A 12,868-nucleotide genomic window follows, 5' to 3' on the forward strand; every position below is an offset into this window, starting at 1 on the left:
CCAATTCTACCTTCATGGTCTCTCAGTGATACATACAAAAGGGTCCAGAAAAATGTAGACAGTCTTCGATAGTTAATATCTTTGGAACAAAATGACATATTATTGCAATTTTGCACGGTAGCATAATCCACTGTTTTCTGAAAAGATCTTGGTGTGCATTTTCCAGCCTGTAGATGATAGTGTAGCAATGAATGAAGTAAGACTGTTGTCTGAGCAACACACTGAAGTGGTACTGGAAGTATGAAAACATAATGAAGGTACAATGGCAATGGCATAATGTATACAGAACTCAGCCACCAATGCATATAATTTATCGTATTCAAGATAAATTTGAAGCTGACAGAAATGTTCAGGATGTGTATAAGGAAAAGTCTAACATCAACAAGTCTAGCTGCCAGTGTTGCAACATTTTATTAAGTCACCTCAAAAATCTGTGGAGCTGTAACCTAACCTAACCTAAAGTAGGCTGATCAAGTGTAACAATAAATTCTGAATGCTGCTAAATGGAAAGTGTACATTCCAAGATTGCTGCATGCTATGAACGAGGATGACCCGGATCGAAAGAGAGAGTACTGCAAGTAGTTTGAAAACACTCTTCGCAAGAGAGAATGGTTTGCAGGGATGGTTATCTGGTCTGACAAGGTGCAATTCAAACTGAATGGTACTGTAAACTGCCACAATTGTATGCACTGGGCTCCTGAAAATCCTCACGTTCACGAGGGCAAACATGTTAATCTACCAGGTGTTAATATGTGGTGTGATCTGTCATCATGAGGTTTGACTGGCACATTCTTCTTTGAAGATATTTTAACTGGTGATATGTATCTTCATATGCTACAAACACCAATTTTATCCGCCACTTGAGAGGTGTTTCGAAATGAAAGATTTTATGTACAATAAGATGATGCTCTGCCTCACTAACACTGAGATGACAGAGCTTACTTGGATGAAAGTCTACCTGGATGACAGATAGGACAAAGGGAAGCTGTTGATTACTCACCATGGTCTCCAGGCCTGAAACCTCTTGACTTTTTCCTATGGGGGACCTTGAAAAATGAAGTTTCTCAACAGAAGCCAGCTACACTGAACAAGCTACTGGAAACCACTGAGGCATCCTGTGCGGCTACCACATTGGCACCACTGACAGCTGTAGTTTGGTCAGCAGTTAAGCAGCATTGATGTTTGGCTGCTAATGGCAGTCATTTTGAACACACAAAATAACCTCCCTTCGCCCTCTTGTGCAAGAATTTTACTGGTATGTCATTTTGTTCCATTAAAATTGACTATCAAAGAGTGTCTATATATTTCTGGACCCTTCTGTATGTAAGCAGAGATAATGGTTGACTCTTGTTGAATGTACAACCTCTGAATTTTAAGTTTTCCACACCATGATTCAAGACACCTATCTAGTAGTGTCTGCCAATGGAGATGAGTGATTATCTCTGTCACGCTTTTGTGCTTGCTAAATGAGCCTGTAATGAAACGTGTGGCTTTTTGGAACTTCTCTACATCCTCTATCAAACCTACCCGGTACAGATCCCAGACTGATGAACAATACTGAAGTGTAGGTCAAACAAGTGTTCTGTAAGCTACTTCCTTTGTTGATGGACTACTGTAGTATCATACTTAAGAGTGTGCATTTTGTGCTGTAGGTTTATCTATGCTTGGAGCATACGAATCCAAGGCTTCTATATTTCAATCATGTTTTAAGGCTCCACGCTACTATCAACTCGACTTATTGGTTATCACGAAGTAATAAACCACATTATCGGTAACGTTAAAGTCTCTTTGTTGTTTGCTGTATGCTGCACTGACTAAAAGAGAAGGTACGTTTTGTGTAGCTATCTTGAGTTAATAAGCACACAGAGTGTTCATCACGTTATACTTCCTAGTTTCTCAATCCTGATCTATGAAACATTTAAGTAGTTTTATGGAGAGATTTAATGCCTATCATTCACTTTGAAGGAACAGTCAAATTTATAATGTGTTGCACATTAGTATCTTATCTGTTGTTAGCTAACTTTCACAATCATTAATCATTTTTTCATTTGGCAACAATAGAACCTGCACTTATGATACAAGCCCATTTCAGGGATTAGCTTTAGCATCACTTGCATTAGAAATCAGATTTATTAGAATGTAGTTACACCGGATGGGGAACACGGTATACTCCTACATATATTCTGTTTGTTTAAAGCATTTGCATGCTGTAACTGGTAACCAAGACAGGATGCTTTGAAAAAATGTGTCGCTATTTTATGTATATTAATACAACCGTGATTTCTGTTTCATGGAAATAACTGAATATTGCACTAATCATAGGCATAAAAAGTCAAAGTACCAGCACACTGAACTAACAAGAATCTCATCAGCGGAGCAGTTTCGCGGAAGCTAAAGTTATACTTTTTCATAAAAAGAGTGTCCGTGTTAAGTTTAACACAATCACCAATTCTATACTGTGCTTTATAGTATTGTAGACATGCTGTAGATATAATTTGTTTAAGTAATTTGAATTTCTATCATAGCATAGTGCTTAGAGAATGTTTTTATCACAAACCGAACTGTGACATACTTAATTTTGCATAACTACGATGAACTACATTTTCAGTGTGGTGTTTGACTGTTAAACTGAGTATGGATTTTGGGAATTTAGATAAAATCTTGGAATGATTAAGACTCGATCACAGATGACTAATATGGATTCTACTGTTCAAAAAATAGTCGAGTCAGATGTCATGTTGGCAAGTCAGCAGCACAATCCATGCTTTTAAAAAACACAAACACAACACATTGGTGTTTGCTAGAAAGCACAATGAGATACCAAGCAAAAAATATCCGATTCGAGGGACCTCACTCAGATTCTGGAAACTACTAAGAGACAGGTTGTTATTGCAACCGAAATTAAAGTACTTTCTGCTAAGCAAGATGTGCTATAGAAAGAACTATCAGATGAGACAGCTGCTTTGTAGCTCACATCTGCTGGCATTCCCACAACAGTGCAAAAACTTTCTATGAAAGTGGATGAGGTCAGTCACATACAGACTGTGCTATCAGAAACAGTTCAGAAGTTTGCATCTAAAGCAGATAATCTCTCTGCCCAGCAAGAGTTGATGGCATGCAACAAATTTGAAATACAGCGAAAAATCTTAGCAGACGATTTCACTACTTAGACTTCAGCTCAAGATGAACAAATTTTCCAGTTAGTTGACATAAAAATACAAGAAGCCACTGGTAAGATTTCTACGGAAACCTCAAAGGTAAAAAATCAGCCAGACAATAGTGAACTGCAAAACACAAATGAAAAGCTAAGCCAAGATCTTTCACCATGGCAGAATGCCTTCAGCAACTAATAAGAGGAAATGAAGACAGAGTTATTGGAAGTATGAGATATAACAAAGGACAATATGTCTAAGGCAGGTTTGGAGGAAAATTTTTCTTCCAAGCCAATGTAGAGAGAATTACTGCAAGTGCAATCTAGGTGCCATGTGCAGCATCATATAATTGGTCCTGTGATACAGGTGTGCTGCCACATTTCACAAGTATGACGAGGGAAGAAAATCTTAGAAGGCAGCAATAATTTCAAGTTTTCATGCTGGATAAAAGATGTGTGCATCCTGTTGCTTTTATAAGAACATTTCATGAACTGATGCCACATTCGTCGTTGGATTTGCAAGGAACTGTTTTCATGTCAGGCTTTATTATGGGTTATGTAGCCTTGTGGACTACAGACATTGCTGAGTATTGCCAAACTTATGATGAATTTGAAAGCGCATTCTTGGCCAATACGGATTGTTGGCTGTACAGGATAGGTTGTCTAATGAGATATTCAATCCCAAGCCCTTCCAGATGCGCCAAGGGAGCCTGCGAAAATTTTTAGAAAAGTACCCAAGTAAGACCACATATTGGGATAGTTCAATACCACAACATGTGGTAGTGAGGATATTAAAGTCAAAACTATTCATTCATATTTGGGAGAAGTTAGTCAGTGTAGCCAATCTAAAACAGAAGAACTTACGCCAGTGTTAGACTTGATTCATTTAATAAACAAAGTCATCTTCCCAGAATAGCAATTACGGTAACAACAATCACCATGATCACAAAGGAGTGCATACAAATCTGTGAAAATAATCATGGCCAACAGAAGATGAATGGTGAGAACCATAATGGTAATAACAACAATAATATGATGGTTGTTCCAAAAGTAAGGTTCCCAACGAGCTACAGCCTCGAGAGAAGGTGCTAGGCTAAATCCAACAACAGTGCCACGTGCAGTGGTTCCCACTCTCGAGCCCACCCATCCGGGATTCACTATGTTGTTCAGTGTTGGCTTGGCAGCAGTCCGAGATGGAAGTGAAGCTTCCTGGCAGATTAAAACTGTGTGCCCGACCGAGACTCGAACACGGGACCTTTGCCTTTCGCGGGCAAGTGCTCTACCACCTGAGCTACCGAAGCACGACTCACGTCCGGTACTCACAGCTTTACTTCTGCCAGTATCTCGTCTCCTACCTTCCAAACTTTCATTCTAGAGATGGAAGTGTTGATCGCCGCTCCCGCCAAGGGCTAGGTTTGAGCAGTAATCTGGTTTCTCCAGGCAAGGAGTTACTGCCTGTGGAGATTCATCGGCAACTGACTGAGGTTTATGGTGAAGAAAGCATATCTGTTCAGCATGTCTGCAAATGGTGCAGGGCTTTTGCTGAGGGTGGCACAGAAATTCACGATGAAGAATGGAGTGGAAGACCACCAGTTTCGGGTGCGATTGTCCAGAAGATCAACAGTCAGCTGCTCAAAGATCAGAGGGTCACTGTCCGTGAACTTGTTGAACACATTCCTGCATCTTCCCATGGCACAATTGAAAGAACTTTAACAGAAACATTGGGTTATTGCAAGGTGTGTGCTCACTGGGTCCCCCGGATGCTGACTGATGGACACAAGGAGCAACACCTTAATTGTGCTCACAAGTTTCAACAACAATCTGAGAGGGGAGGCAAGAAGAAGTATTTGTTGGACTCTATCATCACAGGAGATGAAACAAGGGTGTTTCATTACACCCCCGAAATAAAACAACAATCTTGTCAGTGGCATCACTCCGGTTCAACGCAACCAAAGAAATACAAACAAATGCAGTCAGCAGGGCAGGTTATGGTGACTGTGTTTTGGGATCGGAAGGGGGTGGTACTCATTGATTTCATGCAACCAGGGATAACAATAAACACAGACAGATATTGTGAAACATTGACCAAACTCCTGCGAGCAATCCAGAATCACTGGAGAGGACGACTGAAGGAGGGATTAGTGCTTCTTCAAGACAACGCTCGACCCCATGTCACTCGTCAAACAAGGGAGCTTTTGAAGAAATCTGGGTGGACTGTTATGCCCCATCCCATGTACAGCCCAGACGTAGCCCCCAGCAATTATCACCTCTCCCCCACGCTAAAAGAACACTTAGGTGACAAACACTTCAAGAGCGATGATGAAGTTTGAGCAGAGGTTACTCACTTCCTCAACAGGTTGGCGAGAGACTTCTTCGACTTAGGAATACAAAAGCTGGAGCACCGCCTTCAACAGTGTGTCAAACAAAATGGAGACTGTTGACAAATAGACAAAAGTGTAAGCTTTTCAACATTGTATAAATTAATAACAATAAACAATGTTTTCTATTTGTAAGAAGTTTGGGAAACTTAGTTTTAGTACACCGCTCTTAGAAATAATTATGGGAATAATTTATTCCAACAGGCGGAACAGTTCCTAGTGGCACTACCAACCAGCCACTTATAACACGAGTACTAACTGGCAGAGTTCTAATTCAGATGGAAACAAGAACTGATGGTAACTGATGTCTGTTTCTGTGCTGGAAAATTGGAAAATTAAATTTGGCCACTTGATGGTATAAACACCTGGCTGAAGATTGGGTGTGAGGATTCAGTTAATTTATAAATTTATTTATTGCTCATCTTTAGCTCCAAGATGTTTGCAACCCCCCGTCCCTTCCCCACTCATTGATAATCCGTCTCATGTCTGTAGAAGAGCTCAACTTACTACCAAACCAAGGACTCATCAACTCCGATGTATAGAGAAGGCTTTTCTTGTGCCTTTAATTACAAAACGTGATCAGAGGTTACTCATCTAGTTATAACTTGTCATGAACAAACTGCAAACTTTCCCTCACCCCCCCCCCCCCCCCTGCCCAAAAAAAGATAATAAGAGTATCAATACATCAGTATATCAGGATACACATTATTGTTATACTCTCCTGGTTGTTGGTCTTCCTTGACCCCATAATTCGTGTAGAAGATTCTTTTACACCTCCAGTTACTTGCCAAGTACAGTTTTAACATTCTGGTTATGGCATGGAGCCCACACAGAATACCTCAGACGAGTAATAGAACATACGAACTAGATTTGCTCCTTAATAATTCCTCTTACATAATAATTAAAATTTTAAGTTCTGGATAATTTTTCTGGACAAACAAATGAACAAATCATATAGCTACTAATAAAGCTTTCTAATAAAAATTTAATCCTCAATCAATGAAAAGATTTATTTCCAAAAACTTTGGTTGGTTGGCTGGTCAGTTTAACATTAAAGGGACGATACTGTGAGGTCGTCCTACCAGGAACGGGCAATTCAACAAAACTACACAACAAAGAAGGGCCTAATGCATGAAACCCAAAGAAAGAAAACCCCAAGATCTACCAAAGGTCAAAAATGACTAGAGAAAGGATCAAGGAAGAAGAAAATGGGGAGAAAGGCACGTGAAAGTGCAGCTGGAGACCTCAAAATGCAGAAAAAGTGATGGAGAACATAACCCCACCACTTACAAGAGGCACCAGAGTGTGACGTGTAGAAAACCTCCATGATGATGTATCCCGGTGAAAAGTCTACACCCGCGACAGCCATACTATATCAAAGATTTCTCATGGCTATCCAAGCCAAAAGCACAAGAAAACAAACTGCAACAAAGGCTCTTCTCGGAGCCAACAGAATTTGGATGAAGTATCCATATATTACAGATAAATGTAGAAGGACTATCAATAACACAAATGTGAATACCTGAGCAAACTGGCCATTGATCATAATACCAATAATATCAAATCTCTCCAAGAACACAATCTAAATGAAGATAATATAACAAAGAGTGTAATGATAGGATACCTGCCATCACCAGTACATGGCTCTATCACTTATGTAAGAAATGGCCTAGAGGGAATTAGACTAAGAAATGAGACACTTTAAGTAGTAAAGGAGTTTTGCTATTTGGGGAGCAAAATAACTGATGATGGTCGAAGTAGAGAGGATATAAAATGTAGACTGGCAATGGCAAGGAAAGCGTTTCTGAAGAAGAGAAATTTGTTAACATCGAGTATAGATTTAAGTGTGAGGAAGTCATTTCTAAAAGTATTTGTATGGAATGTAGCCATGTATGGAAGTGAAACATGGACGATAAATAGTTTGGACAAGAAGAGAGTAGAAGCTTTTGAAATGTGGTGCTACAGAAGAATGCTGAAGATTAGATGGGTAGATCACATAACTAATGAGGAAGTATTGAACAGGATTGGGGAGAAGAGAAGTTTGTGGCACAACTTGACCAGAAGAAGGGATCAGTTGGTAGAACATGTTCTGAGGCATCAAGGGATCACCAATTTAGTATTGGAGGGCAGTGTGGAGGGTAAAAATCGTAGAGGGAGACCAAGAGATGAATACACTAAGCAGATTCAGAAGGATGTAGGTTGCAGTAGGTACTGGGAGATGAAGAAGCTTGCACAGGATAGAGTAGCATGGAGAGCTGCATCAAACCAGTCTCAGGACTGAAGACCACAACAACAACATATTGACGGAGTGAGTTGCCAAGAGATCTGTGACATCAAAGCAAACACTCTGGAGCTGAGTGGCTTAACTGTTGATTCAGTCTACAAACCACCAAACACCTAGTGGCCCACTCCAGTCTTACCCTCAGTATCTCAGTATATGTATATATCTAAGAATATACTTATGAGATCTCAGTAGCCATCACACTACCTGTGATTATAAAATAGTGATGATAATGGAGAGCAACTAGTAGAATGGCAAAAGGAGAAAAACTCTATCTTAGTTATGATGCCAAAGAAATGAACACCTTTCAGTCTGCTAGATGATACATTGATACCAATCCTGACCTGTGCCTTCCCTCCACTGATGAAAACACACTTCCTTTCAGTTGATCTAGAAAATTCCTTAAAAGATAGCTTCCCAAGAAGCCAGCACTGCCCTACAATAATCAGTACAGGATTTGAAATACTTATCATAAATTCTATTAACAAGCCAAGATCGAATTTCGGAAAGATAAGTGGAATCAATATAATCAGAAGGTCAACAGCAACTTACGTTGGATACCCCCAAAAGTATAAAACTACAAGAAATTTGAGAGTCTTGACTGGCGCAGCCAAATGTAATATACCATGACGGCTCAGGAAACATTACATCCCTTGCTGGGATGTTACAACAGAAAACATGATGCAGAATACCAACACACAGTTGTTTCAGACAATGTTTGAGAAGACAGAATGCGAGCTAATAGAGGACTGACACTGAGGCCTTGGCGAAATGTCTGGCAAAATGGTCGGCAATAGAACCAGGGCTGGTGAGAATAACACCATTCAGGGAAATTCCTTGGACACCTGTAGGAGGATGGTGTCAAGAAATGTGCCTGACCTTTGCCCATAACTATGAAGTCGGAATGTGGCGGCCTATGGCAGCGACATATTGTTCCCAACAAATCTGTTTCTGGTGTTCAAGAAGATAACAGGCTCAGGTATGAAACCATTTAAAGTCCAGGAGATGGTTGAGAGACAGATGCCATTTGCAGCATTGTAAGGCACAATGGTGGTCTTTAATAGCCACTGGAATTTCAGGGATCCACCAAGGGACAGTCTTCAATTGGGAAATAAATCCAAGGAAAAAGCAATCACCAAACCAACTGCTGAAAAAACGGCATCAGTCAGACTCCATATGGACTAATCAATGCCATTTTGTGGTGGAGCAGTTGGAATGGCAGCCAAGGAAAAGACACCCCAGTCAGCATTATGAAAGACCCACCTGTGTGTCCAGGCAACTGATACTTAAAAAAAGATAAGACCGTTGAAAAATAATCACTGTAGCATGAACTGTCATGAATTCCCCATTGAACAGAGGGAAAAAATCCAGGGCTACGATTTTGTAAGATCAATCGCCGAGAAAGTGCCATGTGCCACACTAAAGTGTGTGGGGGCCAAAGTTTTAAGGCGGCAGAGGTCAGGCCCTGCCCGTGGGTCTTCAACAATCCTGCCCCAATCAGTGGTTGCAGTATCGCCTCACTGAGGGTTACGGGCATTAAAATCCTCAAGCAGAGGGAATGGGGGAGTGAACTGTCAAAGGAGGGCAAAAAGAGCAGGAAGTGTAGGAGGCCAGTCTGAGGGGAGACAAGACTGCATATCATTACTGCCAAGTCTAAATGGATCTGAACGGCGACCGCTTCCAGCACATTATGAAGAGGAACTCAAGACCTAATAATTTCCATGCAGACCAACATACAGACAGCACCGGAGGTTCACAAAGGGCCAATATGGTTCTAGCAGAAGGCTCAAAAATAACAAGGAGTCATAGAATGAGTACCCACAAAACGAGATTCCTGCAGTACAACATGAGCTACAGAGGAGACAGAAAGAAGAGATTGTGATTCTGAAAGGCAACAATAGTAACCATTACAGTTCCATTTGAGGAGAGTAGTATAAGAGGTCAGATGGATATCGAATGGGCAATAATCAGTCATTGTGCCGAGTTAGTGTCTGTCACCAGTAAGGATGGAGTGACATTCATGAATGTAAGTTCAGACCCCGACACCATGACTGAGAAGGAGGAGGCGACACCCACTAGGATTTCAGCAGGAGGGGGGGGGGGGGGGGGGGAGGAGGAGGCGGCCTCGTCTTGAGACTTATGCATCATCTTCATCTTCTTCTTCTTCTTAGAGGTGTGGTCAGGAAGAGGGCAAGTCACAACATCACAACAACATCAAGATCTGAAAGAGCGTGGGTCCCGCATCCGACCAAGTAACAGGCTTCTTGTCCAGGAAACACCAGGGAGGAGGGTTCCTAGAGGGAGCCCTATCTCTGACAGGGTGCTAGAGAGGAGTGTTTATTTTCCAACCAAGAAGAAGGAGCAGTTCTGTGACAGAAGGGAATGGGAACTGCCAGGCAGGAGGAAAGGGAAGTGTAACAGGACAGACGTGAGGAGGAGGAGGAGGAGGAGGAGGAGGAAAGGACGCAACAGAAGCAAAGACAGATGTTAAAGATACTGGGTGGAGATGGTTGAATTTCTAACGAGCCTCAGATTAATTCCTGAATCTTCCTTTCCTTTACATTGATGGGACAATCTGGCGAGCAAGGAGAATGTGGGCCAGAACAGTACACACACTTGGGCATTGGAGTACAAAGGCTCCCCACATGGAGAGGGTAGCCACAGTCACCATAAACAGGATTCGTATCACTTTGTGAAGACATGCGACCAAAACAAAGATACCAGAAACTGCACATGGGAGGTTGAATATACGGCTTCACATCACAATGTTAAACCATAACGATGACGATGACATTTTCCAAAAGGGTAACACCCTCAAAAGCCAGGATTAAAGTGCCGGAATCAACAATATTGTTCTTAGGATCCTTTGGACTTGTCAGACGAAATGAACGCTGTGTCATTTCAGAGTAGTTCCGAGTTCCTCGTTAGACTGAAGGAGGAGGTCCCTGGGGAAAATAATGCTCTGGATCATATTTAAGGACTGGTGAAGAGTAATGTTGACTTAAGTACTTGCGAGTACAATGGGAAGCCAACTGGGTGGCAGAAGAGGTGTTAATCAGTAGGAAACCAGATCACATTATACTAAATGAGTCAACTTCACCAAACTTATCCTCGGTATGTTCTACAAAGAAGAGCACTTTGGCAGTGGAAAAAGTCTCCCCATCTGTCTGAAACAAACCCAAGTAATGGGGAAAGAGATTCAACCCAAACTACTGGGCCTGGCCCTCCTCCCAGGAGGTAGTCAGGTAGGGAAAAGTCGAGGAAGCAAAAGTAGGAGTAGAGAGAGAACTGTTCCTGTCTGAAGAAAAGGCTGCAAAAGAGCAGCCAGAATATGGAGCTTAGCGCACTTCACGTGCAGAGCATCCACCCTGGTACCAAATACTCTGATCAGGAGCCTCACTTTGTGGGCACCACCCGGCCGTGGCAAGGGCAACCTCGCACACCAATCATTACCAGCAGTTCCAACACTCCAGAAAGAGCAAGAGGTAGTGATAGCTCAGGTACCAGAAATATGATATCTGTGTTGTCAGGGAGCTCTGCCAGATGGGTACGCAACAGCCCCCATTACATGGCTGGCTACACATGCTGTTGACCTAGAGAGCAGGAGAGGCGGGGAGGGGGGAGGGGAGAGGGGAGGAGAGAGCAGGAGAGGGGGAGGGGGAAGGAGTAGAGGGGAGATACAAATCCACGTTTGAGTTCTGGAGAGGGAGTTTTTCTCCAGATGTATCATACTACAGAAACAGAATTTAGAGAGGGAGGTCAAACCCCTAGGGGGACCAAAAAAAGAAGCAACATGGCAACACAAAACCAAAAGGAATAGAGGAACCGAGGGAATAGACAGGTCGTCATAGAGAGAAACACTGAGTTAGACAAGGAGTAGTGGGGGGTGTTGGGGGAGCAGGAGTGGGAGGAGTTAGGATGGGAAGGAGTGGATATGGGGAAGGAATGCAGCCCAGAACAGAAGAAAGGCTGCAATAGTGCAGGACCCCATGTATGCCACACACATACCCACAAAAATGCTGTGGGACCCTTGGGGGTTAGATAACCTTTGGCTACAAAACTTCTGGAAAATCTTGTACCTTCACATGGGACAGGGCAGACAGAAAGAAACCAAGATTACAAGGTATGACAATGGTGGTGATATCAGTGACAAATTATGTTCTAATATCTGAAACTGCCAGGCTCAGCCCAATATTCACTCAATGCAAATGTAAGAGATATTCCTACTGTTGTGATTTTGGACACAGGTGCAGCAATAAGCATGACATCCCACAGCCTTTATGAAAAATTATGAGAGACGGTAGTCATGCCAACTTAGCCAATCAGTAATTGCTGAATCATGGGAGCTACAGCCACCTGATCACAGAATGTGAGACAGCAGGCCTGTATACCTATTACATTTTAGAAGTGTAGCCACAGCTGGCACATTCCTTGTAGTTAATGCTGTAGTTACAGACTGTGTAATGGGTATTGATTTTCTACACAAGAGTTAAGCAGAAATAGATCCCTCTGTTGGAAAATGCAAATTTACAATGTTAATAGACGTGAGCTGGCAACTGATTTGGTAAACACAGAACTTGGATAGGGCAAGTACGGGGATAAAAATCAAATTACAACGCAAGAAGATGCAAAAACAATACTCGCAGCAAACTGAAAAACTCGCTGAACTGAGTCTCAGAATATCAACATTTAACTAGAGACCAAGGGCAGATCTGAGTAAGGTTTTACTGCAATATATTTAAATGTTTGAAAAGAAACTAGGTGTGTTAAAAGATTGCACATGTCACTTAAATGTCATATCAGTGAATGTTTTTGTTACCCCTCATATTCAATTCCCGCAAGCCAACCATGTTTGATGACATTAGAAAAATGTCAAACTGGGGACATTATAGAACCATATTCCTGTCCATATTGCAATTCTTTATTAGCTATAGCCAAAGCAAGGGCAACACATCAAGATAAATAACGAAATATTTCCATTAATACACTGAATGTGTAATGACAATACATTGTGTAAATATGTACATAGCTATTCATAGGTGTGGATGTATAAAGCTC

The 12,868-nt window shown here is 41.7% G+C and overlaps 1 protein-coding gene across 1 annotated transcript in view; it reads right to left on the reverse strand.

Annotated features, from left to right (window-relative positions):
- LOC126174989 (post-GPI attachment to proteins factor 3) overlaps positions 1-12,868 on the reverse strand; it is a 97,204-nt gene that overhangs the window by 55,336 nt on the left and 29,000 nt on the right. The gene's annotated exons all lie outside the window — the stretch shown is intronic.

Source organism: Schistocerca cancellata, chromosome 3, assembly GCF_023864275.1.
Source record: "Schistocerca cancellata isolate TAMUIC-IGC-003103 chromosome 3, iqSchCanc2.1, whole genome shotgun sequence".
NCBI classification, from domain to species: Eukaryota; Metazoa; Arthropoda; class Insecta; order Orthoptera; family Acrididae; genus Schistocerca; species Schistocerca cancellata.